This window comes from Fistularia commersonii, chromosome 32 (genome assembly GCF_037954325.1).
Source record: "Fistularia commersonii isolate RoL2024-O1a breed Wild chromosome 32, RoL_Fcom_v1.0, whole genome shotgun sequence".
Lineage (NCBI taxonomy): Eukaryota > Metazoa > Chordata > Actinopteri > Syngnathiformes > Fistulariidae > Fistularia > Fistularia commersonii.
In genome coordinates this window covers 1,635,981-1,663,641 of record NC_141315.1, presented here as the reverse complement: position 1 = coordinate 1,663,641, position 27,661 = coordinate 1,635,981, and the positions used below count along the sequence as shown (strand labels likewise).

At 45.1% G+C, this 27,661-nt stretch overlaps 1 protein-coding gene and 1 pseudogene across 2 annotated transcripts in view; one reads left to right on the top strand and one right to left on the bottom strand.

The window, feature by feature from the left end:
- Positions 1-740: 740 nt before the first annotated feature.
- The window catches only part of LOC147215100 (uncharacterized), a 114,719-nt pseudogene continuing 87,798 nt past the window's right edge, over positions 741-27,661 (bottom strand). The window contains exons 4-6 of the transcript XR_015104229.1: positions 23,457-23,950; positions 1,189-1,268; positions 741-936 (exon numbers count right to left, since the gene is read on the bottom strand). The product of XR_015104229.1 is annotated as an uncharacterized LOC147215100 (transcript). The remainder of the gene's footprint in view (positions 937-1,188; positions 1,269-23,456; positions 23,951-27,661) is intronic.
- LOC147215101 (supervillin-like) overlaps positions 24,830-27,661 on the top strand; it is a 65,205-nt gene continuing 62,373 nt past the window's right edge. The window contains exon 1 of the mRNA XM_086140109.1: positions 24,830-25,156. The gene's annotated coding sequence lies outside the window, so the exon portion shown is untranslated. The remainder of the gene's footprint in view (positions 25,157-27,661) is intronic.

The window sequence follows — 27,661 nt, the reverse complement described above, 5'->3', positions numbered from 1 at the left end:
TCTCATCAGTGTGGGTTTTGCTTCTGTGATAGCTGCACCATTTTGGAATGGATTTTTGGTGACAAGCTTTTGCCGCATGGCCACAGTTTCCACATCTATAGCAGATCACTCTATTGTAAGTCGCTTTGGATAAAAGCGTCTGCCAAATGCAATGTAATGTAATGTAATGTAATCACCGTTGATATGCCCACTTTCATTACATTGTCTGATTTGGGTTTGCTGTCAAACTTTTCAGTCTCTTCATAACTTCTTAGTTTACTTTTGAACTGAATAAACGACATTTCTTCACTGCTCTCATCCCTTATCACCTTATCACCTGTATTTTTGTTAACTCGGCTTCAAGGAATGATTGTATTAATGCAGACCTGAAGTCTACAAACAGAATCCTTGCATCTGAGCCTGGGTGTTCATTGTGTGTCAAATCTTAGTGAAGTGCCTCCCTCAGCCTTGTTAATGGAATCCTCTGTTGACCTGTTGACACTATGTCCAAATTGATCTTGATCAAGGGAGGCGGGGAGTGCTGCTTTAACATGGGCTGGCGCCAGCCTCTGACTGGAGGACTCTTCTGAGATCCTTGACATTCACAGAAAATACCGGTTTGTCATTGGTAGGTGGTCATACAGGTGCAAGGTCAGCTACCTCAAGGCAGGCAAAACATGGTTGAGCTCCATAGTCAGTGAGTGGCTGCTGCTGTTGCTGTTGCTTCTGATGCTGGGGGCCGGATCATGATAGCTCTTTTAGTTAGTAAGGTGTGGTATGCTTTGCCAGATGTGCCGGCGTCTCTTTCATTGAAGTCCAGGTTACTTCCCCACCAGGTAGAGTGAATGGTTGCCTGTATGTTGATGTGGCCCAGCAATTGACTAGCAACCAGTCCAGGGTGTACCCCGGCTCTCCCCCGATGGCAGCTGGGTATAGTCTCCACCATCCCCCACAACCCTAATTAGGATAAGTGGGAGACAATGGATGGATAAAATTTGTGATTTCAGAGTTTAATCAACCATCATCAATTGAAATCACCATTTGTGATGTCAAAGAAGTCATGACTACTATATCCAGATCTTGAAAATATCATAGATTTACTTGGCGTGCAATTATTATAAGCTTCATATTGGGTACAGCAACGGCTGAACACGCTCTCACTATTTCAACAGATATGTATTGATCTTCCTATATGTTTGTGTGTCTTACTGTCACGATTCCACGGGTCCCTGAACCAGCGGCACAGTGATCACTGCGGTGATCCTCCGCACCTGGAGGCCACGCCACACCTGAGGGGAATTAGCTTATCAGCCTGAGAGTATTTAAGGCCGACCCTTGGTTTCAGTCGGTGCCCGGTCTTGTTTTGAATGCTTGAACAAACAAACAAACAAACAAACAAACAAACAAACAAACAAACAAACAAACAAACAAACAAACAAACCTGCTAGTCAATGTACCCGTACCCCTGGGAGCCAAGCGTGACACTTACCTTCACGTTTTGGCTATTTTTCCCCTAGTCATACAGGTAAGCTACCTCTAAAGCAGGGGTGTCAAACTTGAGGGCCGAGGGCCAGATCAGGGCAACGAACAAGTTTAATTGGGGCTTGTAATGCTAAAATCTATGAAGTTTCAGGGGTGAATTGAACAATAGGTGTATTAACAAAGGTTAATATGTCATGATTTAATATGTCACCTGTGCTCTAAAGTATTGGAAAGTTTGAGAAGGAATTTCAAGGGGATAATTTGATGGGACTTCTTTACTATAATGACCTTCTCTCATTGTGCTGTAGAGTGCTGATAATAAACCCCTTGGGAACTGTACACCTATAACATGGTTGACAACACGTATATCTTCCATGCAGAGATTCAGAGGTAACTGTCACACATTTATTGACTGAATATCCTTATAGGGCTTTTCCTGGAAAAAAAAGCAAAGAAAAAATTACAAATTGGTGGTTGGAAGAAGGGCAGTGCAAAGTTTTGGTTATTTTTTTGCTGTTTTGTTTCCAAAGAAAAATGGTCATCTTGAAGAAAAGAATACATATGATTGTTATCTGTACTTCTCCTTAATCAAGTTAACAGATTTTTTTATTTAACATACATGTTAAATATAATTAAATTCTCAATCACGGTTTGACCTGCTAAATTAAGCACATCTAATCAGTAACATTAATTATTAAATTTTTAAATGTGTAATAAGTACATGATTTCTGCATTGGTTCACCTGCTCCTAACTGACTCTTCACTGCAGAATGTCCTTTGATGTAACTACTATATTTTAGCATCTGCAAATTCAGAAATCACTGATGAGATTGGCTACCATTATCATCAAACATTGGGATGTGCTTGGATGAGCCAGAGAAATCAGGATTCACTTGTGTGAGCTGCTGTGAATCTGGACACAGCTGGTGTAATTCAGTGCTGCTTAGAAATGGGAGGAGCTTCATTCTTCATAAAGCACGTGTAACTGTATGACAGAAAGGAAGGGGTCTCAATATACTACTTTTAGCATGATGTTATTGTTGACTGGACATTCTTTCATAAAAACTGTTATGCATACTCAGTGACTACTGAGAACAGAGCAGTTGGCCTCCAGGAAAGACTGGAGGACAGCCAGGAAAGTCTGTATGGCAGCAGGGAAAGACTGCACCGAGAGTGGGGGACTAGTTACCCAATCAGCTAGTATATCGGGAGAGGGACACCCAAAGCAGCTACGGACAATACAAAGAGAACACGACCCGGAGGCCTTCTGAGAGGCGAGATGAAAGATAGGCCTAACAGGACAGACTACATGGTAACAACAGCAATGGAAATGGATAACAAGAACATCAGACCCTCTGAAAGTGTGCATGCGGATAGGAAAACGTGACCAGGGGTTGCGTATTCACCAGGGGGAAAGCAAGGTGTGGTCATGAAAGCCGCCAGACCTCACATCACGCCAGCAGGTAATACAAGAGGTACCAAAAGCCGGATTGAAAACCACAGAGCCGATGGACCCAACGTTGCTGAAAGCACAAGGGGCACACAGGAAGAAGGCCCCCTGATGAGCAGGGCCCTCGTGTGGGCACCAAGTTCGAGTCTCCACCACCTCACACAGAACAGAGCAATGAGCAGAGACCAAGGAGCCAGCCAGCAAGAAAGAATCAGATCAAATGGCCAAAATTTAGCAATGCAGAGGCATGGCGCACATTGGATGCTGACCTGACTGAGACTATGGAGGAAGCATTGTTGACTGGAGGTGTTGAGGCAAAGCTTAACCTGTTTGGGGACATAATATACCAGACCTGGAAGGAGAGGTATCCTCAAGCAGGGGACTGCCCCAAGAGAAAAGGAAAGGCAGGAGAAGGAGATCTTTTCAGCTTGTGCAAAGACACCAACAACTCTGCGAGAAGTGGAGAAAGGCGACACAGAGCAAGAAGGCCTGAAAGTCCTGTGGGAAGAGGTCAGACAAAGGCTAGGCAGGTTTTTGCAGAGCTGAACACATCCGCAAGTGCAGCAAAATGAACAAACCAACTTCTTCAAAGACCCTTTTTTCCTCCAGGCAGCTACTGGAGGAAAAGGAAGAGCGGGAAGCTGGAAACCACATGGGAACAAATGGTACAGCATGCTGAAAGGCAGTACAGTGATTCATCAAGGGACATCACTTCAGGAAAACAAGGGAATATGCCTCAGCCCATGCCACTAGCAGCTGAATTCAATGCTTTCCAAGCTCAGGCAAATTCTTAAGAAAGCAAGGTCTGCTTCCGCCCCTGGCAAAAGCAGACCTCTGGCGGACTACCAATGGAGTCCCCTGTAAGCTCTACAAGAACTGTCCCAAGATGCTAGCGCTGCATTTACCTGATGAGAACTGTCAATAGGAAACAACTTATCCTATCAGAATGGCAATAGCAATCTTCATTCCCAAGAAAGCAAACTCTAAGGACATTGCTCTGCAGCCACATGCCAGCTTTTTTTCGATTAGAGAGGACTCATACACTCCAAGGACAACTTTTTCTACAGTGAAAAGACAACATTTAAAGGTTTCATACCACTGGAGCTACAGTACATCGCACCCCACCCCCACTATGGACAGTCAGTTTACGTCTCTTTCTGTGCATGGGGTACAGGAACAGACAAACTTCATAACCATAGAAATCAAACTCTGGACCCTGGATTTAGAGGGCATCTTGCAGAACTATTTTGCTACAAGCAATTAGGATGTGTCTCGCACCACAGCCACTCACAAGAACTCTTCTGGCAGTGTACAGGAGCCCGCTCTCATGCATTTAGGTTCGGCAATGGGATGGAGTACAAATCTGCTAAGTGTGGACTGAAGAGGGCCAAGAGGCAGTACAGCTGACCCTGGGCAGATGTGGCAAGGCCTGCAGCACATCACAGACTACAATGGGTCTGCCCGGATGCGATCTGGTTCCACAATGATCCTGGGCCCAGATCCAGAAGGCCAAGCGAGCGAAGAAGTACCTCCATGTCATCTCATTGGATCTTGCCAATGCTTATGGATCAGTCCCACACCAGCTGATCAGCTACGCCATGGAGTTCTTCCGCATGCCCCCCTGCATAAAGAACCTAGTTACGGCTTATTTCAGCGACTTACTGATGTACTTGGCCCTCCAAAACTTCCCCACAGGGTGGCAGTAGCTTCAGGTAAGTATTCTGACAGAATGCGCCCTCTCCTTAGTCTAATGCGTGGCAGCCTTTGAAGTAATCCTCATTGGAGCATGACAAATGGTTGTGGGGATCAAGCTACCATTGGCTCCGAGGCTTGCCCCTTGAGGAGCTACATGGAAGATGTCAGAAGCCTCCTCTGGACAGCACCATGTACAGCTCGACTGCTGAAAAGGATGGATGAATTGGTGACTTAGGGAAGAACGAAGATCAAGCCCGCCAAGTCACAGAGCCTGTCATTCAGTAGAGGGCTCAGAAATAACTCCACCTCCTGTTTTGTCAGAGAGAGAATCCCCCTCCTGGCAAAGCAACCCATCAAAAGCCTGGGTGGCAGTATACCGCCAAGCTGTCCAACAAACGGACGAGGAAAACTGTCCTGAAGCAGCTAAAAGGCGGCCTGTCAAGGATTGAAAGTACAAGATCTGGTGCTACCAGTTCACCTTCAACAAGTAAAGTGGCCGCTGAAGATGAGTCAGATTGCCTCATCCACTACAAGAACGATGGACGGAAAAGCCAAGGCATTCATCCGAAAATGGTTGGGGCTGCCACGGTGCCTCTCCAAAAAAAGGATCTCTTTGGGAAGAACACACTCCACCTGCCACTGCAATCCAGCAGCAAGGGATGTATGCAAGAGAAGATCAGGTCCTCAAGCTAAGGGAGTCCACTGATCAGGCAGTAAGGAGTGCAAACACCAGGATTCCTATGGGCAAAAATTGGAATGCCCAAACAGAAGTCGAAGGTAGGCAGAGCAGGAATAGGATGGGGGGGGCTCGCGTTTGATCCAGAGCCAACCATTAAGAGAGAAATGGTAGCGTGGATGGAGGAAGAGCGCGTCAAGATCAAGCCTGTGTTGTAGGGCCGGTAGAGAAGCTGGACAACTTTGGAAGGAGCTGCCGCTCAGAACATCAGTTGATCAGACTTGTGGAAGATGCCACAGGCAAGAATTGGCTTTCTCATTCGTGCAACATATGACATACTTTCCTGCCCCCATTACCTCCATTAGTGTGGCATTCTTCCCTCCACCAGTTTGGGAGTGAGGAATGCTAGTACCTCTGCAATGCTTACAACGCAAGCCTCCAGCACATCCTGTCAGGTTGTCTGGTTGTTCTTCAGGGTCATAACACCTGGTGTGTGTATATAGCTCTATGATGTCCTCATCTGTCATGAGCTCATGTGAGATAGCCTCCATGTTTGAAGATCTCTGCAGAGATGTTCAGGGCCAGGAGCTTTGTTGTTCTTCAGCGATCTTACTGCACATCTCACTTCTTCAAAGGTTGGTGGGAGATCGAGGTCTTTCATAGTGTGGTGGTCAGGTAACTCATCCAACACTGAGGGGTCTGTTGGGGTGGGCTGGTTCAGGGGAGCTTTAAAGTGTTCCACCCATCTGTTGATGATGAGCTTCTGATCTTTGATAAGGGTTGAACCATCAGAAGCCTTCAAAGGAGAGACTGAGCAGTTTCTTAGGCCACATATGTTTTTCACAGCATCATAAAAGTTATGCATATTGTTGTTATTGGCATATGATTGTATATCATTAGCCTTTGATGTCTACCACTCATTCTGCAAGGATGCAGTCTTGACAGCAACTCTCTACATGTCAGCCACTTCAGTCGGACTGCAGCTGATGTGGGGTTATTGAGTATGGCACTGTGTGCTACATACTTGTGCTCAAGCACAGTGGTGATTGTGCCTGTATTATCGTGAACCAGTCCTGTGTTTTCAACTCTGGTGGTCGATGGAAGCTGACAGAAGACCATTAAGCATCAATGGAGACATCCGTACGCAGCAAAGACTCAGGTCAGCCAGGGAATAGCAACTATTTTCCCAATCTATGGGGTTTTCAAGCCAGGCACTGTCAAGCCTCATCTTTCCTGACTCTGGGGACGGATAGCGGGCTGTATTTTCACATGGAGCTTGGTTTTAATTAGCTGATGTCCAGCAGTCTGCGCCTCCCATTGCACAAGTAAGCAAGACGTCTTTTATATCAGAACGTCTCACACTGATGTAGTCCAAAAAGTGCAAATGTTTGGAGCGTGGGTACATCCAGGATGTTTTGTATTTATTTTTGAGCTGGATACCCTATCCCATCTCACACTGACTTTATGACCTTGTTGGCTCTGGCCAAACTTGTATGGTGTTGTAAACTCTAGCTAGGTGTCGAGGTGACCTTCTGAATTCCTTTTGTCAGAAGTGAAATGTTTTCAAGAGAAGAAATCAAGTCCATTTGCCAAATTAAGATTTGACGGGGGTCATCTGCTATTCATTTGGCAGATGATGTTATCAACTTCACTGCAAACAAGTATTGCGATAAAGGGTAATGTGGAAGATGGACGGTTCAAGATGCTGTAATGAGACTCTGTTAATTTCAATCCTGGTTCAGATAGCACAATCAGATTACAATAGAAGTTTTTGCTCCCTCAGAGGAAGATGTAAATCTTAGGTTCTTCTGCAACTGTTGTTGTTTCAAGAATGCACAAGACAATCTACATTAATGGGAGTGTTACAATAATAATTGTCAATAAAATGACAACCTTTTTGCAACTTTTTGTGTTGTTGTTCTTTATGGGGGGGAAGTTGTGGTTATACATACATACATATATAGATAGATAGATTTTGTCAAAGTGTGCAATATTAATACAAAAATACAGGGTGGAATTGGAATGTTTTTTTTTTTCGCCTTTCACTGACATAGGGGAAGAAACTTTTTTTGTACCTTGAATTCTTGGGATACAGTGCTCTTTAGCATCTTCCAGAGGGAATCAAACAGTTTGTGACCGATTGGTACACTGAGATGGTGCCTGCCCATTTCCTGACAGTGGACTGATAAAGATCGAAAATTGAAGACAAGTCGACCATGCTGATTCTTAATGCTGACTGTCTGAATCCTGTCCTGAATCTAGACTGATGGCTGTGCACAGGATAGACTGACTGATTAGAGCAGGGGTCCCCAAACTTTTTCCTGTGAGGGCCAAATAACTTTTCCCTTCTCTGACGGGGGTCCAGGCCAGTTTGTAACAAAAAGTGTGACGATCCCAGAACTGTCTAAACGTAAACATTTATTGTTTTCCAGACAGTCACACATAACCAAATATTAACCCTTTCTGGGATCTTGACAGGAAAAAAATAAAAATAAATAACATTATTAATTAAATGAATAAAACTATTTATGAAATAAATAACCAAATAAACCTTTTCAGAGAAAAAAAGGCCATGAACATTAACTTTCTTGTAGACACAACTGTTTGCAGTTCTCTCATATAAAATTCACTGTGAAAACCAGAAAGCAAGCAGGCTATGAAGCCAAACTGATACCTTGCCTACTAACACAACACATTTCACTACCAGTATGGTTGTAAAACGGATTTTATCCCAGTAGATTTAATTTTGATTATATTTGTTTGTACTCCGAACGGCTCGTTCAAGTCAGAAAAGTAAGCTTACCAATATATGTTCATCCCGATTAGACCGGCCCGATTCAAACCGATTAGACCGCAAGACACGCCCACCATACCAGGAGCTCCGTCAGTCATGACACTAACAAGATTTGACCAGTCCTGGTTCAACTCTTCCATGGTTTGGCATACTTCGCCAAAAATATTCTCCCTTGTCATAGTCCCTTTGAGGGGACTACTTTGCAGAGGGTTGCGTCAGGAAGGGCATCCGGCGTAAAACTTGCCAAAACCAAACATGCGAGTCAACCAAAACTATACCACACCGGATCGGTCGAGGACCGGGTTAGCAACGACCGCCATTGGTACTGATGACCTACAGGGTATTAATGAAAATTGGGCTACTGTGGGTCGAAGAACAAGAAGAATAGGAGGATTGTGTGTTCGGAAGCAGAGAGAGAGGAGGAAAGGAAAGAGCCTGGGACTGAGAGTAGGGACTTTGAATATTGGGACTATGACAGGAAAAGGTAGAGAGTTGGTCGACATGATGCAGAGAAGGAAGGTGGATATACTGTGTGTCCAGGAGACCAAGTGGAAAGGTAGTAAGGCTAGAAGCTTAGGAGCAGGCTTTAAGTTGTACTATTATGGTACTGACAGGAAGAGAAATGGAGTAGGAGTTATCTTGAAGGAGGAGTTTGTTAGGAACGTCCTAGAGGTGAAAAGAATGTCAGATAGACTGATGAGTCTGAAATTGGAAATCGAAGGTGTGATGCTCAATGTTGAACATCCCCCGCAGGTGGGATGTGAATCTGAAGAGAAGGAGAAGTTCTGGAGTGAGTTAGATGAAGTGATGCAGAATATTCCCAGAAATGAGAGAGTGGTAATTGGTGCAGACTTCAATGGACATGTTGGTGAAGGCAATAGAGGGGATGAAGAAGTGATGGGCAGATTTGGTATCCAGGATAGGAATGCAGAGGGACAGATGGTGGTAGATTTTGCAAAAAGGATGGAAATGGCTGTAGTGAATACCTTTTTCCAGAAAAAACAGGAACATAGGGTAACTTATAAGAGCGGAGGTAGGAGCACGCAGGTAGACTACATCTTGTATAGACTGGGTAACCTGAAAGAGATCAGTGACTGCAAAGTAGTTGTAGGTGAGAGTGTAGCCAGACAGCATAGGATGGTGGTTTGTAGGATAACTCTGGTGACAAGGAAGATGAAGATGACAAAGGCAGAGCAAAGGAAAAAGTGGTGGAAGCTGAAAAGGGAGGAGTGTTGCATGGTATTCAGGGAGGAGTTGAGAAAGCGCCTGGATGGTCAGGGAGAGCTTCCAGATGATTGGACAACTACAGCTAGTGTTATCAGGGAGACAGGTAGAAGAGTACTTGGTGTGTCATCTGGAGGGAAAGTAGATAAGGAAACTTGGTGGTGGGATGAGGAAGTGCAGGAGTGTATACAGAGAAAGAGGTTAGCAAAGAAGAAGTGGGATACTGAGAGGACTGAAGAGAATAGACAGGAGTTCAGGGAGATGCGGCGAAAGGTAAAGATAGAGGTAGCACAGGCAAAACAAAGGGCGTACAATGACTTGTATGCTCGGTTGGATAGTAAGGAGGGTGAGAATGATCTATACAGGTTGGCGAAACAGAGAGATAAAGATGGAAAGGATTTACAACAGGTCCAGGTGATGAAGGACAGAGAGGGAAATGTATTGACAGATGCTAGAAGAGTGATGGGAAGATAGAAAGAGTACTTTGAAGAGCTGATGAATGTGGAAAATGAAAGAGAGGCAAGGGTAGAAGAGGTGATTATTGTAGACCACAAAGTAGCAAAAATTAGTAAAAGTGAAGTGAGGAAGGCATTGAAGAGGATGAAGAGTGGAAAAGCAGTTGGCCCTGATGGTATACCTGTGGAGGTGTGGAAGTGTCTAGGAGAGGCAGCGGTAGATTTCCTGACTAGATTATTCAACAGGATCTTAGAGAATGAGAAGATGCCTGAAGAATGGAGACAAAGTGTGATGGTGCCCATTTTTAAGTATGAGGGGGATGTGAAGAATTGCAGCAACTATAGAGGGATTAAGTTGATGAGCCATACAATGAAGTTATGGGAAAGAGTAGTGGAAACTAGACTGAGAGCAGAAGTCAGCATTTGTGAACAGCAGTATGTCTTCATGTCTAGGAAGAGTACTACAGATGCAGTATTTGCATTGAGAATGCTAATAGAAAAGTACAGAGAAGATCAGAGGGAGTTGCATTGCGTTTTTGTAGACCTAGAAAAAGCATATGGCAGGGTGCCAAGAGAGGAGCTCTGGGATTGTATGAGGAAGTCTGGAGTGGCAGAGAAGTATGTTTGACTGGTGCAGGACATGTATGCTAGCTGTGAGACACTGGTACGGTGTGCTGTAGGGGTAACAGAGAAGTTCAAGGTGGAGGTGGGACTCCATCAGGGAATTAGCTCTGAGCCCCTTCTTGTTCGCAATGGTGATGGATAGGCTGACAGATGAGGTTCGACAAGAATCCCCATGGACCATGATGTTTGCGGCTGACATTGTGATCTGTAGTGAGAGCAGACAACAGGTAGAGGAAAATCTAGAGAGGTGGAGGTGTGCTCTGGAAAGGAGAGGAATGAAAGTTAGTCGCAGCAAAACAGAATATATGTGTGTGAATGAGAGAACTCGGTTGGAACGGTGAGGCTACAGGGAGTGGAGATCAAGAAGCTGGAGGGTTTCAGGTACTTAGGGTCAACAGTCCAGAGCAACGGAGAGTGTGGAAAAGAGGTGAAGAGACGGGTCCAAGCAGGTTGGAATGGATGGAGAAAAGTGTCAGGGGTACTATATGATAGAAGACTTTCAGCCAGAATAAAAGGAAAGGTGTACAAGACAGTGGTGAGACCAGCGATGATGTATGGACTAGAAACTGTTACAATGACCAAAAGACAGCAGGCAGAACTAGAGGTTGCAGAGATGAAGATGTTGAGGTTGTCTTTGGGAGTGACCAGGATGGATAGGATCAGGAATGAGTCTATCAGAGGAACAGCACATGTTAGTCTGGCTTCTCTGACCTTCTCTCCAAAACATCTGAGATGGTTTGGTCATGTACAGAGGAGGGATAGAGAATATATTGGTAGACGGATGCTAGAATTGGAGCTGCCAGGCAAGAGGTCTTGAGGAAGACCAAAGAGAAGATTTATGGACGTAGTGAGAGAGGATATGAAGGTAATTGGTGTGAGAGAGGAGGATACAGACAATAGGGTTAGATGGAGAAAGTCTACTCGCTGTGGCGACACCTGACGGGAAAAGCCGAAAGAAGAAGAAGTCGTACTCCCTTTGAGACTTTGGAGGGCTGCCAGATCCTCGCACATTTCAAAGTTTGCGCTAACTCCACAAATAAAAATTAGCAACTGTGCTGTGTCCTGCACATCCATGGTCTCATCCAGTGCTCGGGAAAAAAAATCAAATCTTTCGTCTTCTGCTGCAGCTGGGCATATATATTACCCCAAATTTCTTCAATGCGTCTTGAGATTGTAGTCGCCCACAGACTCACAACATTAAAAAGATATCTTTCTTCTCAGGACATATCTCCTCCGCTACAGCATTCAACCATTTCTTGACAAATTCTCAATCAGTGAAAGGTTTATTGCTGCTTGCTATCAGTTGAGCAAGCCGAAAGCTCGATCAAACAGAGGACTTGTTCAGCTGAGCTTGGCATACAAATGTATTCTGCTGAGCTAACGGTCCACTTTTTAGCTTTGAGAGGTTGTCTGTGTCACAGTCTGCTCTCCCTCTCCCCTGCTCTGTTGCTCAGCCACACCCCTCATCAGCTTCACTGCTTTCACCTGCTGTTGTCACCTGCTCACCATCTCCAATCAAGCCAGCTTATATGCAGCCTCACTCCACTCACTCTTTGCCAGATTGTCTTAGCTCTCATGCCTGACTCTTCAGTGTCTATTTCCAGATTGCTTCCCTGGTATCGACTCGCCTCATCCCCGACCTACTGCGTCAGCTTCACCCTGTCAGCTCCTCACCGCTGGTACCATCAGCCAACCGATCCAACTGCAGTCTTGTGGTACCGTTCCTGCCTGCCACATGGGAGACCTGGGTTCAATTCCAGCCATACCCACTGACGCATCTGTGTGCCTGCTGAAATAAAACTGCTTCACTGCAGACCTGATTCATTTGTGCTGCAATTGGGCTCATCCTACACCCGTTACAGTACAATCTGGCCAGCTATGGACCCAGCACACCACTTAGTCGCCTCGAGACTATTGAGGGCGTCCTGCAGCAACATGAAGCCACGTTGACTGCTACTGCTGCTGAGGCCAGGCAGGTTGCTGAGGCGCAGGGACAGGCGCTAGCAGCTCAACTTTCCCAGCTCTCCTTTTCCACTGGATCTGCCTCCTCCTCTGAAGCATCAGCTCCTGTACCAGCCTCTTCTCCGCCCAGAGACGCTCCTGAGCCCCGGGTGGGTACCCCGGAGAGTTACAACGGTGATCGAGAGACTTGTGGGTCCTTCATCACCAACTGTTCTCTTCTGTTCCCCCTGCAACCCCGCACCTTTGCCCCTGAACCAGCGAAGGTTGCTTTTGTCATCAACCACCTGACGGGCAAAGCTTGGCTATGGGGAACAGGAGTGGGAGAGGCAGTCTCCAGCCTGTGCTTCCTTCAACTTGTTTGCTGCTGAGCTTTGCAAGGTTTTCGGCTTTGAGAAGTGTGGTTCTGATTCTGCAAGGGGATTGATGGGACTGAGACAAGGGGAAAGAACAGTAGCAGATTACTCCATTGAGTTCCGCACGAGGGCCAGCCATAGCAGTTGGAGCAGCTCAGCCCTCTGTGATGCCTTCCTCCATGGCTTGGCTGACTACATTAAAGATGAAATGGTTTCGCATGACACTCCCATCACCTTGGACGGGGTGATTGATTTAGCCATATTATATTTGTCTTTGTGACAGGATTCATAGTGTCGGCACAGATTGTATTCTTTGAATACAGCCATCATCTCTTGACATATGCGACAAACAGCCTTTTCTGGAATTGAACAAAAAAAAATAATCGTTTGTCCACTGTTGGTTAAATACCCTGCAGACTAAACACCGTTGCCTCTAAGCTGCATGTCCAGCGTTCTCAAATCACGATTACGTGGCCAGAATGAAAAAAAAAAATCATAATGCATCCGATATTCTTCAAGGGCCGGGAAAAATGTGGAGATGGGCCGTATCCGGTCCCTGGGCTACAGTTTGGGGACCACTGGGTTAGAGTATATAAGAAGGTTAAACTTCCTGAGCTCTAACAGAAAGTGCAACCTTTGCTGGGCCTTTTTCTGGACAGTGTCTGCGGGAGGTCCCCTTCAGGTTCCAGATGTGTCTGTCAAGATGGTGTGCTGTCTGTTGCTCACTGGTGAGCTGTACCAGGCCATCAGTGAGCAACAGATAGCACATCCAGATGGATTCATTATTCCTGCTAGAGATTTTAATCATGCTGACCTCAGGGCTTTCCTCCCAAAACTTCACCAGCATGTTGATACCCCATCACCTTGGACTAGTAAGGTCCAAGGTCTACACCAACCACAAGAGAGCATACAAGCCATCACCCTCAACTTGACCTGATCGACACTTCTCCAAATCAAAAGGAGACGATGTCCTCCACAATTTCCCCCTTTCGGCTCAGGTACCTCAGGCCACACCACCCTTCCTCTTCCACTTCGTTGGGACCACAATGATAAATGTCAGTAGGGTAAGCACACAAAGAGTGCCCTATCCCGCACGTTACTGGGAGGCAGAACAGGTGCCATGGTCTCACTTTGTCCATCCTGGTCCTGGGTCTCCCAGATCTTCCTCCTGGTTCTCCTTCGTGGCTCCGCTGGGGGCACATTGGGAGTGATGATTTTCTTTGTAGCCACTGAGAGGGAACTCCTCTCAGTTGCTCTCCTCTTAGGAGCTCCTGTCAACCCAGGCTTCTTCCACTTTCGCTTGATGACTTTCACTCCACCATGGGTCCAGGGGGGCTGTCTGCACTGTTTTCGAGAGTCAGAGACCGCGCTTCTTCAGAAAAACTTGAGACCAGTCGTTAATTGTTCATAATATGGTTTACACGTCAAATACCACATAGTCCTCTCATTATCATCTGAAATTCCTGCTCCTGGTCCGGGGAACTTAAGTCCCATAACTAACTTGAATTTCAGTAATAGCCTGTTCTACTGTGTGTAGGGTCTTGTTTTTAATATAGGACTCATTGCCCAATCTAATTTTCCTCAGGAATCTGAGTCGGTATATAATGGTTTATAAGGAACTTCACTACAGAGTATATCCATATTCCATCAATATTTTTTGCTCCCATGTTCTTGAAAATGCTCTGCCCTTGTGAAGAAGCCTTTCCTGTTCTTCCCTGATCAACTCCTTATCGCGTCCTTACTAGGCAATGTATCCTTAACCGTTCCTTCATATTGTAACACAACATATTGGCTAACATATCCCACCACCTGTTTGGCCACCTAATCGGCCGCTTGATTACCTTCTGCGACTCTTGTCCTGTCCTATCATGTCATTTTGCACTTATGCACTGCCGCTGCCTTCGGTCTCATCAGCGCTTCCACTCGCTGTTTTATATCATTCTCATGTTTAATGGGTTCTCCTGCTGCTGTCCGAAATCCTGCTCTCAATCACTGACTTAACTCTACGTGCACCATCCCGTATACATAGGCTGAATCGTTCGCATTCCTTATGCGTGCTCTAGAGCTGCTATCACTGCTTGTGGTTCAGATAGCTGTGCTGATTCCTTCCCTTCTTCATTACCAGTTTTCACTTCCTCGTACCCTTCTTTCTTTTGTCTAACAACTGCTTATCCTGTCTGCAGTCTGTCTGTGGGATGACTGAAGCAGGACACCTGACTCAGAAGATTTCCAAGGATTATAAACGAGTGACCTGCCCTTCTCACAGGCGGGATCTGGGTGCAGACTTCCTAAAAGAACTCTGTATTATGGTTTTCCCCTCTTGCATGCAAGATAAAAGCAATGTTGAGCTATTTCTTTGGTGTCCTGACTCTTCTGTTTAAAAAAGAATCTCTCGGCCTGGAAAAATTTCCACAACAGTCATCAAGACCACTACTCCATTACCATGTGTGCAGTTTTCTGGATCGCTTGACCCACCAGACAGTTAGATTTGATGTGCCACTCCCTCCAAATTGCCAAGAAAAGCATCATGATAATTCATTTTTGATTGGGATCATAATAGAGAATGACATGGAAAGGGTCAGTGGGTGGGACATATGGATGCGACAGTTTGAGGGCTCCCAGTTCTTGTTCAGCGCCACAACTCTGCCACTGAGCCGACTGTGGCTCGATTAGTCCCGAATATACACCCATGGCTGTGGAGCTGCCGGACGTGTGTCTTCTGCCATCATCATCTGCTTGCCTAACCCATAACCCATTTTTTTTTTTTTTTGGCAAGATGGCGGGCGGGAGGATGCTGGCGCATTTGGCTGCCGCTTCCCGCTCTCCTACCAATCAACCAAACCAAAGACAAAGGCTCACCTGGACAACCTCCAGCAAGCTACCAAACTAGCTTGCCGACCTGAGCAGGCTGGTTCGCTAGCTAGCCTCTCAAAACTCCAGATCCCGACGGTGACCTGAGCAGGCTGGCTGGCTGGCTAGCTAGCCGGCTAGCCTTTTGAAACTCTGGATCTCGACGGTGGCCTGAGCAGGCTGGTTTGTTAGCTAGCCTCTCGAAACTCCGGATCCCGATGGCGCCTTGCAAGACGGCATTTCCATCGGCCGAAATCTTCTTGCTCCTCCTGCTCCACCATCTCTCCCTCCACCAAAAATCCATCTCCGACATCCAGCTCCAACACTTGCCTCCTCACAGCAGCACGACACTCAGCTGCACACCGGCGAAGCCCCTCCAGCTTGTCCCTGGACTGGCGCTCATCGCCACACTCTCCAATTTGGACTTCTTCCCAATAATTCTGTGTATGTTCTGTTCCCTCTGTTTTTTTTTTTTTTTTACTTGTGAAGCGTCTTTGAGTGTCATGAAAAGCGCTATAAAAATCCCATGTATTATTATTATTATTATAACCGCAGTCATAGAACAGTTCAGCTGTGTCCCTGTTGGGATGTTGGGCTAGGGATCTATGTGCTTAACCTCTGTTCTTCACCGAAGAGCCTGATTTGGATGTCGTCAAGGGGCAGTATACACCTGCGGAGGATAATAGGAGCCTGCTTATTGTTGGTTGTTCCTCGCAAGTTCCAAGTTCCTGAGACTCAATGCCAATCTATGCAAGTTCTGAGTTCCTAAGACCCGACACCACTACTCACTAGTATCTAGCTCCTTAGACCCGATGACACAAACCAGCACAGCCGAACCAGGACAGCCCTCCATTCATCTCCCTTGTCAAATAATCCCCCTAAGACACCTTACCTCCTGTGTATCCTTGCATTTGGGTCAGGCTCACCCTACAAAATTATGACCAAACAATCTAGCCATTCTGACCCAGCAGATCCTCTCAGAGCCCTATTTGTACAGAGTTCACTTGTACACTCTCATGATGCTGTTTTTAGGTCTCTCCGTCAAAGACAAGATAGTACTAACCAGCACTTGGATCAGCTCACTCAGCAGCTTCTGAGTCTTCAGTCTACAGGTAATCATTCTCCTACAGTGGTCCTCTGAGCTCTGCAAGTCTCCCAGGCCCTTGTCACCTCCCTAGATGTTAGCTCTCCCATTCCAGAGAAAATCTCAGTAGAGGTATGCCATTGTGGTTGTTTTCTCTGTTAGTGCACCCTGGCCTTCAATCGCTCACCATATTGCTTCGACCATGATGATGCCAAGATTTTGTTCGTCCTGTGACTTCTTTCCAGCAAAACCCTCAGATGGCCGAGACCCGATTTGAGGATCCTTCCAGCTTTGGTTGTACCTTTAGGGCAGGCCTGGCCAACTTGTGGCTCCCGAGCCACATGCGGCCCTTAAGTTCATGTTGAATTTTGTGTTTGTGTGTTTTTACTTGTGCAATTTACATGCCGTTCAAGCTTTCTCCACGCACAGCAAAAAAACAAAACAAAACACACAAACACAAAAATCGACCTGAACATAACAGCCGCATGTGACTTGGGAGCCGCAGGTTGGCCAGGCCTGCTTTAGGGAGTTTACTCAAGAATACAAGCAAACCTTCAGCGAGGATTCTGACCACACCACCCAGTCCAGAAATCTTGATGGTGAACCTTGAATCTTTGGTTCGCTACATAAAGAAGGAGGAAGATAACATAAGGCCAACAGCAGCAATAAGTTTTAACAAGGATGCACAAGGGTTGTGACTGTCCGCAACAAGACCATTGTAAGGATGGAGTCTGCTTTAGCTTTGTGGATTAATAGCTGCAGGAAAAAGAAACTTATGCTGGATACCAACATTATCCGCTCAAAAGCTAAAAATTTTTATGAAACCTTTGCTGACAGCTATGACATTCATGACAGCGTAGAGGAGGAGGATCTCGGGGCCATCGAGGAGTGCTGTTCACGCAGTATCACGCCCATTTACTGCGAGCAAGGGTTGACCACTAAAGCTGACTACTTCACGGATTTCGCCTATTGTGGGTTATTTTTAGAACGTAACCCCTGCAATAAACAACGGTTTACTGTATACCTAATAGTATACTGCTGTCTATTTATTTGTGGATATCTTGATCTCTTCTGTCTTTCTATTAATATTCATATTTCTTTTCTTTTTTTTGACATGACGGTTATGCTGCTATGACAAAGGAATTTCCCCGATGGGGATCAATAAAGCTTGTCTTATCTTACATACACATACACGCATGGACAAACACACACACACACATAAAACACCACAGTGACACATAACTAAATACATATGTGAAATAAAGAAAAAAATGCATTTAAAAAGTACTAGTGATATCATTTGAGGAGGTCCTTTTTGTTCCAGACCTAAAATACACCTGGTGGTGCAATCTGGACACATCATCAGTTACTCTCCTGAGATCACTGGGTGTTTCAGGTCTTCGTCATACACTTGGGCGACCCAGTCAGGGTTGATCAGTCCCCCGACTTGTGTCCAGATAGTGCACTACGACACATCTCCCCCCTTTTCAACCAGAGCCACCGTGAAGCCGTCTCAGCTGCTTCAAGGATGTTCTTGGTGGCTTTACGCCTCTGCAGTCCAAAAATTCCAAGGAGTCCAAGGGCAAGATGTGGGGATCGACCTGCGAAGCTCCTGCAGCCCACCTCAATAGGCTTGCAGCGGGCATTCCAACCCTTCTACCGGCACTCAGCTACAAGCTCTGCATATTTTGCTCTTTTCCTCTCCTGGGCTTCCCCCATTCTGTCCTCCCAGGGAACTGTTAACTCGAGGAGCGCCATATGCCTGCTGGAAGTTGACATCAACACTATGTCTGGACGGAGTGTGGTGGCTGCGATGTAAATAGTCACATCAATCCCAGATGGTGAAAGCACATTGTGTAACAAAGAATGTCTTACTGTTCCGAACAAGTAAGCTGAAAAGCTGAACCCTTACATATTTTTACCCTTGAGACAAATAGGTAGACTCAATTATTCAACAAGATCTTAAAGAGTGAGAAGATGCTTGAAGAATGGAGAGAAAGTGTGATGAAGTGTGATTTTTAAGAATAAGAGAAATGTGCGGAATTGCAGCAACTATAGAGGGATAAAGTTGATGAGCCGTGCAATGAAGTTATGAGAAAGAGTAGTGGAAACTAGACTCTGAGCAGAAGTCTGGATATGTGAACAGCAGTATGGGTTCATGCCTGGAGAGAATACTTCAGATGCAGTATTCCCTTGGAGAACCACCGGACCCTGACCCTGTCCGAGATCAAGCCTTGACCCTGTCCCGAGATCCAGCCTTGACCCAGCCCCGCCACCCTGCCTGGGGCCCGTCCTAGTGAAACCCAGCCTTAATAATAATAGTAATAATACATGGGATTTTTATAGCGCTTTTCATGACACTCAAAGACGCTTCACAAGTAAAAAAAAACAGAGGGAAAAGAACATACACAGAATTATTGGGAAGAAGTCCAAATTGGAGAGTGTGGCGATGAGCGCCAGTCCAGGGACAAGCTGGAGGGGCTTCGCCGGTGTGCAGCTGAGTGTCGTGCTGCTGTGAGGAGGCAAGTGTTGGAGCTGGATGTCGGAGATGGATTTTTGGTGGAGGGAGAGATGGTGGAGCAGGAGGAGCAAGAAGATTTCGGCCGATGGAAATGCCGTCTTGCTAGGCGCCATCGGGATCCGGAGTTTCAAAAGGCTAGCCGGCTAGCTAGCCAGACAGCCAGCCTGCTCAGGTCACCGACGGGATCTGGAGTTTTGAGAGGTTAGCTAGCGAACCAGCCTGCTCAGGTCGGCAAGCTAGTTTGGTAGCTTGCTGGAGATTGTCCAGGTGAGCCTTTGTCTTTGGTTTGGTTGATTGGAAGGAGAAGGAGGAGAAGGAGGAGAGCCTTGTGCGACTCGGGGCCAGGGAATTGCCAGCGACACCCTTCCTGCCTATTTACCTAAATAAAGCACTTCAACCCCGATTTCAGCCTTGATGGTGTGGTTCCCTGCCTGAGTCCGCCCCTCTGAACCATGACAGCTTTGAGAATGGTAGTAGAGAAGACCAGAGGGAGCTGCATTGTTTTTTTGTACACATGGAAAAAGCATATGACAGGGTGCAAAGAGAGGAGCTCTGGTATTGTATGAGGACGTCTGGAGTGGCAGAGAGATATGTTAGACTGGTGCAGGACATGTATGGTAGCTGTGAGACAGTGGTGCAGCGTGTTGTGGGGGTAACAAAGAGGTTCAAGGTGGAGGTGGGACTTCATTGGTGATCAGCTCTGAGCCCCTTCTTGTTTGCACTGGTGATGTACAGGCTGACTGAGTTTATACAGGAATTTCCATGGACCATGATGTTTGCAGATATCATTGTGATCTGTAGTGAGAGCAGAAAACAGGTGGAAGAAAATCTAGAGGAGGTGGAGGTATCCTCTGGAAAGGAGAGTAATGCAAGTTCATCGTAGCAGGACAGAATGTATGTGTGTGAATGAGAGGAACCCGGGTAAAATGTTGAGGCTACAGGGAGTGGAGATCAAGAAGCTGGAGGATTTCAGGTACTTGGGGTCAACAGTCCAGAGCAACGTAGAGTGTGGAAAAGAGAAGAGAAAGGTTCAAGCAGTTTGGAAAGGGTGGAGAAAAGTGTCAGGGGTACCATGTGATAGAAGAGTATCGGCCAGAATGAAAGGAAAGGTGTACAAGACAGTGGTGAGATCAGCCATGCTGTATGGGGTAGAAACAGTTAAAATGATGAAAAAATAGGAGGCAGAACTAGAGGTTGCAGAGATGAAGATGTTGAAGTTCTCCTTGGGAGTGACCAGGATGGATAGGATCAGGAATGAGTCTATCAGAGGAACAGCTAATGTTAGATGTTTTGGAGAGAGGGTCAGAGAAGGCGGACTGAGATGGTTCGGTCATGTACAAAGGGGGGAGAGTGAATACATTGGTGGAACGGATGCCGGAATTGGAGCTGCCAGGCAAGAGGTCTCAAGGAAGACCAAACGGAAGATTTATGGACATAGTGAGAGAGAAAATGAAGTTTGTTGGTGTGAGAGAGGAGGATACAGAGAATAGGGTTTAATGGAGTGAGTTGATTCGCCTGAAGGGAAAAGCCGAAAGAAGACGAAGAGGAAGAAGAGGACAATGAAATGAACGTGGGAGAAGAGCTACTTGACCTTCAGAGCTTTAACGACCAAATGAGAAGAATAGATGTGTTTGCTTCTGTTTGTTCCATCGTAGATGACATAAAACTACAATGGAATAAAATCACTGGGATTATCACGGACGGTGCACCTGCCATGGTTGGTGAGAAAAGTGGGCTATCATCACTAGTCTGTAAAAAAGTCAGCAATGAAGGAGCAAAGCTATAAAACTCCACCGTATTATTCAACAAAAGGTTCTATGTGCCAAACATCTGAGATATGATCACGTTATGAAACCGGAGATAAAGGCTATTAATTATATTCGCCCCATTTGTATTTAATTTATTATTATTTTAACCTTTAACTATCCTGGTAATGCAATTGACAGCAGATTCACATATGCAATGTGGACCTGGCTGTAGACAGTTAAGTGATATAGTTACATATTTACATGTGAATTTACAACGCTAATGGTTTGAGGAATGTGACACTAAATGGTTAGCCCCCCTATGTTTTCACCTGACAAAATCTGTCCCTCTGCAAAAAGTTTGGACATCCCTGCCTTAGGGTATTTACACCAAAGAGAAGCCTAAAGTAATCTATATCACTAACTTTGTTTCAATTTAAATGTTAGATCATTTTCTGTAACCATTTTATTTCAATGTTCTTGTCCACTTCTCTCACATGAGACACACTCCCATTGATGTTCTGAAGGTCCTGCAACTGCCTTGAAGATTGTTGTTGTTTCATATTCCATTTTTAGGTTCAACCACCTGTTCTGAGTGCAACATTGTACTTCTCAATGCCTGTATTGTTTAAACCTTTGTATAAAGGGGACTCACTATAACCAATAAATTGGAGTAATGCTGGAAGACAAGCAGACACAGCCTTTCTCTGTTTCTCTTTGCTACCCACATATATATAGATATTATGGCGGACACGAAGGGGCGTGGTCTCTCACCCCACGGGACTAACAGTTGAGGCGCGTAGTTATGCTGAGTATATATAGATGATCCCATATGTCCAAGTTCTAGTTGTATTTTGTTGGTGTTTCAAATTAAAGGATCGAACTCCTCTACTCCTCTGCAATTATTTGAGCGTTGAAACACTACAATAAATATATAAATGTGTATATATATATATATATATATATATACAATGAAGTTATGGGAATGAGTAGTGGAAACTAGACTGAGAGCAGAAGTCAGCATTTGTGAACAGCAGTATGGCTTCATGCCTAGGAAGAGTACTACAGATACAGTATTTGCGTTGAGAATGCCAATAGAAAAGTACAGAGAAGGCCAGAGGGAGCTGCATTGTGTTTTTGTAGACCTAGAAAAAGCATATGACAGGGTGCCAAGAGAGGAGCTCTGGTATTGTATGAGGACATCTGGAGTGGCAGAGAAATATGTTAGACTGGTCCAGGACATATATGCTAGCTTTGAGACACTGGTACGGTGTGCTGTAGGGGTAACAGAGAAGTTCAAGGTGGAGGTGGGACTTCATCGGTGATCAGCTCTGAGCCCCTTCTTGTTCACAATGGTGATGGACAGGCTGACAGATGAGGTTAGACAGGAATCCCCATGGACCATGATGTTTGCGGATGACATTGTGATCTGTAGCGAGAGCAGAAAACAGGTAGAGGAAAATCTAGAGAGGTGGAGGTATGCTCTGGAAAGGAGAGGAATGAAAGTTAGTCGCAACAAGACAAAATATATGTGTGTGAATGAGAGAACTCGGGTGGAACGGTGAGGCAACAGGGAGTGGAGATCAAGAAGCTGGAGGATTTCAGGTACTTAGGGTCAACGGTCCAGAGCAACAGAGAGTGTGGAAGAGAGTTGAAGAGACGGTTCCAAGCAGGTTGGAATGGGTGGAGAAAGGTGTCAGGGGTACTATGTGATAGAAGACTATCAGCCAGAATAAAAGGAATGGTGTACAAGACAGTGGTGAGACCAGCGATGATGTATGGACTAGAAACTGTTACAATGACCAAAAGACAGGAGGCAGAACTAGAAGTCGCAGAGATGAGGATAATGAGGTTCTCTTTGGGAGTGAGCAGGATGGATAGGATCAGGAATGAGTCTCTCAGAGGAACAGCACATGTTAAATGTTTTGGAGAGAAGGTCAGAGAAGCCAGACTGAGATGGTTCGGTCATGTACAGAGGAGGGATAGAGAATATATTGGTAGACGAATGCTGGAATTGGAGCTGCCAGGCAAGCGGTCTCGAGGAAGACCAAAGAGAAGATTTATGAACGTATTGAGGGAGGATATGAAGGGAAGTTGGTGTGAGAGAGGAGGATACAGAGAATAGGGTTAGATGGGGAAAGTTGACTCGCTGTGGCGACCCCTGAAGGGAAAAGACGAAAGAAGAAGAAGATATATATATATCTATATATATATATATGACCTAGCCTCCAATACAATAGGCCTCATCCACCATGTCCAGGAGATCCCTGGCCTTGGACAGAGAGGATGAGGAGGGCCCGCTGCTGTGGTTCCCAGAGGTCGCCACTTCATTGCCACCTCGCCTCAAGATCGTCCTCTACACAAAGAATACACTTTATTATTTGTGTTTTAGAGTAAAGTTCTGACCTGCAATGTTTAATGGTTAAGAGACAGTGACCTGGAGGAAATAGTTACATGCACATGATAACACTCTACCAGTCCAGTTACAACACACAGTAAGAAAACTTGCAGTATGTTCATTGGGGCCCAGATGTGTTACTGAGATAGAAGATATTTGCTTACCTCAAGATGTGGCCATGTGAGCGTCAAGCGACCCGTCCAAAGTCTTCTTCTTCTTCTTCTTTCGGCTTTTCCCGTCAGGGGTCGCCACAGCGAGTCAACCTTCTCCATCTAACCCTATTCTCTGTATCTTCCTCTCTCACACCAGCTACCTTCATATCCTCTCTCACGACGTCCATAAATCTTCTCTTTGGTCTTCCTCGAGACCGCTTGCCTGGCAGCTCCAATTCCAGCATTCGTCTACCAATATATTCAGTATCTCTTCTCTGTACATGACCGAACCATCTCAGTCTGGCTTCTCTGACCTTCTCTCCAAAACATCGAACATGTGCCGTCCCTCTGATAGACTCATTCCTGATCCTATCCATCCTGGTCACTCCCAAAGAGAACCTCAACATCTTCATCTCTTCAACCTCTAGTTCTGTCTGCTGTCTTTTGGTCATTGTAACAGTTTCTAGTCCATACATCATCGCTGGTCTCACCACTGTCTTGTACACCTTTCCTTTTATTCTGGCCGATAGTCTTCTATCACATAGTACCCCTGACACTTTTCTCCACCCATTCCAACCTGCTTGGACCCGTCTCTTCACCTCTTTTCCGCACTCTCCGTTGCTCTGGACTGTTGACCCTAAGTACCTGAAATCCTCCAGCTTCTTGATCTCCATTCCCTGTAGCCTCACCGCTCCACCCGAGTTCCTCTCGTTCACGCACATATATTCTGTCTTGCTGCGACTAACTTTCATTCCTCTCCTTTCCAGAGCATACCTCCACCTCTCTAGATTTTCCTCTACCTGTTGTCTGCTCTCACTACAGATCACAATGTCATCCGCAAACATCATGGTCCATGGGGATTCCTGTCTAACCTCATCTGTCAGCCTATCCATCACCATTGCGAACAAGAAGGGGCTCAGAGCTGATCACTGCTGTTCACCCGTCCAAAGTGAACAGCACAAAAGCCGTATAGATAATTGATGAATACGTGTATAAACATACACACACACACACACGCGCGCGCGCGCGCGCACAGCAATTATACGTTTCAGCGCTATGAGCTACCATCGTTAGACTGTAGTACTGTAGATTAAAGACACAGCTCACTCGACAAATGTTTTGAAAGGCACAAATAGCCTTGTCTATTAACGATCTCTCCATAATTTGGCAACTCACATCGCACGATCCAATCTAATTGGTGAAACGGCGCTGCATAAAAAAGTATACGACGAACCATGACCCTCACTTCATTGCTTATCTTCTTTAAGTCAATTCCTTCCAGTTAAATCTTTCCCCCTTGTGATCGGGGATGAACAAAAAGACTTGAACGCACCACGGTGAATCGCATTTCTAGCCAATCAGGCTTGAGGAGACATCGAGCTGTTAGCAGCAGTTTGCTCAAAATGCTTCGCGTCCGTCTGGAAGTACATCGTGTCTCTCTAATTTCTTGTGGATGAATGTTGGAATCCGACCTGTTGTTTCAAAGACAAGAAACAAGACTTACTTTCATATTACTTGCCCACTACTGCTGAAGTCTTGTAAAGACCGTTTTGGCATTTACCCTGGTCGTGCTCAGGTCATTGTTAGCATTGTGGCGAACTTCTCAAAACTCCTTCCTATAATTTCAATTTAGTCACGTTCTAACCTCGGTATCGCAGCCAGCACAACTTACCAGCGGATGTTGTCCATCGCAAACATTAACAGACCCCAAGGTACGTGACGTTTTTGATTATTTTGATTACTATTTGCAAGAACGGTCTGCTTCTATAAATTAGAAAAATCTGTAAACAATAAAAGACCCTGTTGTCAACTGAAATTCTTTGGGTGTTTGGTTAATGCTGCTATATGATAGATTTCAGTGTATATATTAACTGTAATTAGATCACTCATTCGTTGTCTCAAGATTGTAATCGCCTGCTCAGTGAGCTGTTCTGCGTTATTCGACGTTGCTTCCGTTCTTGTCAGCTTTGCTCTACATGGCACCGAATCATCCTACATAACAAGTCATTCCCCATTGAACTAATAATGTCATGGACTTTTTTGGACGATATAGACGATACCATACAAAGACAACTGTTCTACAGGTTGCTTTATCTAATACAGTTTGTTTCAGTACGTCCAGAACAAATACTGTTATCCTTGTCCCTAAGTATCACGTTGGATATAGAAATTTGCTTAAGAGAGACCACAAACATTCAAGATCGACCTTCTTTTAAAACTGACAAGCATGCTGTGACAGCTGTGAAAATAAACTGAAACTGCCGAAAAAAATGTCTAAAATAGCACCATGTTGTAATCATTTCGGGGCTGGCTGCTAGTCCTTCATTATTTCCATCTCTGCTGGAGTGCACGGATGATGTGGAAACTTTCGACTTTGGCCTGACCAGATTGAAATCAGTCATATGTTTATAAGCGTAGAACAACAATTGCTGTGCAAATAAGCAGTGTTGCTGCATGTTCAAACATGGCTGATGCTAGTTTGAGTTCCACAATTTAAATGTTTTGTTGTGAGTTGTTTCTAGTTTCTACTCAATGAGGATTGATTTTAGTCTCTTCTCAGGCCATTTACTCTTAGCCCTTTAAAACTGAATTTATGGAGACTGGTTGAAGAAGCCTTTATAACATTCACACAATTGTCTTCAGCACAGGTGGCCCCCAAGTGCTCTATGCTCTTGAGGTTATTGAATTGAGTCTACTAAATTACTATTGCAACTTTGGTCTTGTATAAAGTTAATCCTCATTGTACTTCAAGGAAAACTGTCACTTTCATTCACAGTCTTTCAGTTACTGGCACACAAGTATTATTTTATTGCCAAAGGCGATGACGATGCACCATATGTTCAAACTTGGATCTTGGAGACTCCAGAGAAATTGACCACTATAAGAACAAAGTTCTGGTACACTTGCAAATCCATTGATCCTTTAAGTTAGTAACATTTTTATGGCGCTTAAGGTGCCCTGCCAGGAGGCCAGAAACATTGTATATGTTCCACTTTAAAAAATCATAGTGCCCGGTAGCATGAGAAGCTTCAATCGTTTTTCCTTTGCTTTCACCATTGAAGTAAAGAATACATATTCATTGCAATGTAGTACCCAAGTAAATATCATAGTTTTTACTGCTCGTTTTTTGTTGCCTTTTTTGAAGGGGGCAGTTTATTGTCTCTTGACAGAATCTAGTAAGGAATGATATCTGTTAAATTATATGATTATATTATTATGAAAGAATCCTGTAATATCGATGTCAATCTCAAACATTAGGTTGAAAACACTTATGTTTCAATCAAGGTTGACTCTTTCTTTGCTGGTCAAGGCTTTAGTAAAAGAAATACACTTGTTCTCCTTTCGGCTTTTCCCTTCAGGGGTCGCCACAGCGAATCAACTTTATCCATCTAATCCTCTCTCACACTAACTACCTTCATATATTCTCTCACTACATCCATAAATCTTCTCTTTGGTCTTCCTCGAGACCTCCTGCCTGGCAGCTGAAATTCCAGCATCCTATATTCACTATCCGTCCTCTGTACATGACCGAACCATCTCAGTCTTGCGTCTCTGACTTTCTTTCCAAAACGTCTAAGATTAGCTGTTCCTCTGATAGACTCATTCCTGATCCTATCCATCCTGGTCACTCCCAAAGAGAACCTCAACATCTTCATGTCTGCAACCTCTAGCTCTGCCTCCTGTCTTTTTGTCATTGTAACTGTTTCTAGTCCATACAGCATGGCTGATCTCACCACTGCCGTGTACACCTTTCATTCTTGTCGATGCTTTTCTGTCACATAGTACCCCTCACACTTTTCTCCACCCATTCCAACCTGCTTGAACCCGTCCCTTCACCTCTTTTCCACACTCTCCATTGCTTTGGATTGTTGATCCCAAGTACCTGAAATCCTCCAACTTTTTGATCTCCATTCCCTGGAGCCTCACCGTTCCACCTGAGTTCCTCTCATTCACACATATAAACACTGTCTTGCTGCTCCTAACTTTCATTCCTCTCCTCTCCAGCGCATACCTCCACCTCTAGATTTTCCTCTACCTGTTTTCTGCTCTCACTACAGATCACAATGTCATCTGCAAACATCATGGTCCATGGAGATCCTTTCTAACCTCATCTGGCACCCTGTTCATCACCACTGCAAACAAGACAGGGTTCAGAGCTGATCCCTGATGGAGGGGTTTTGCCTTTGCTACTTCTAACTGTACCTTATGTTGTATCT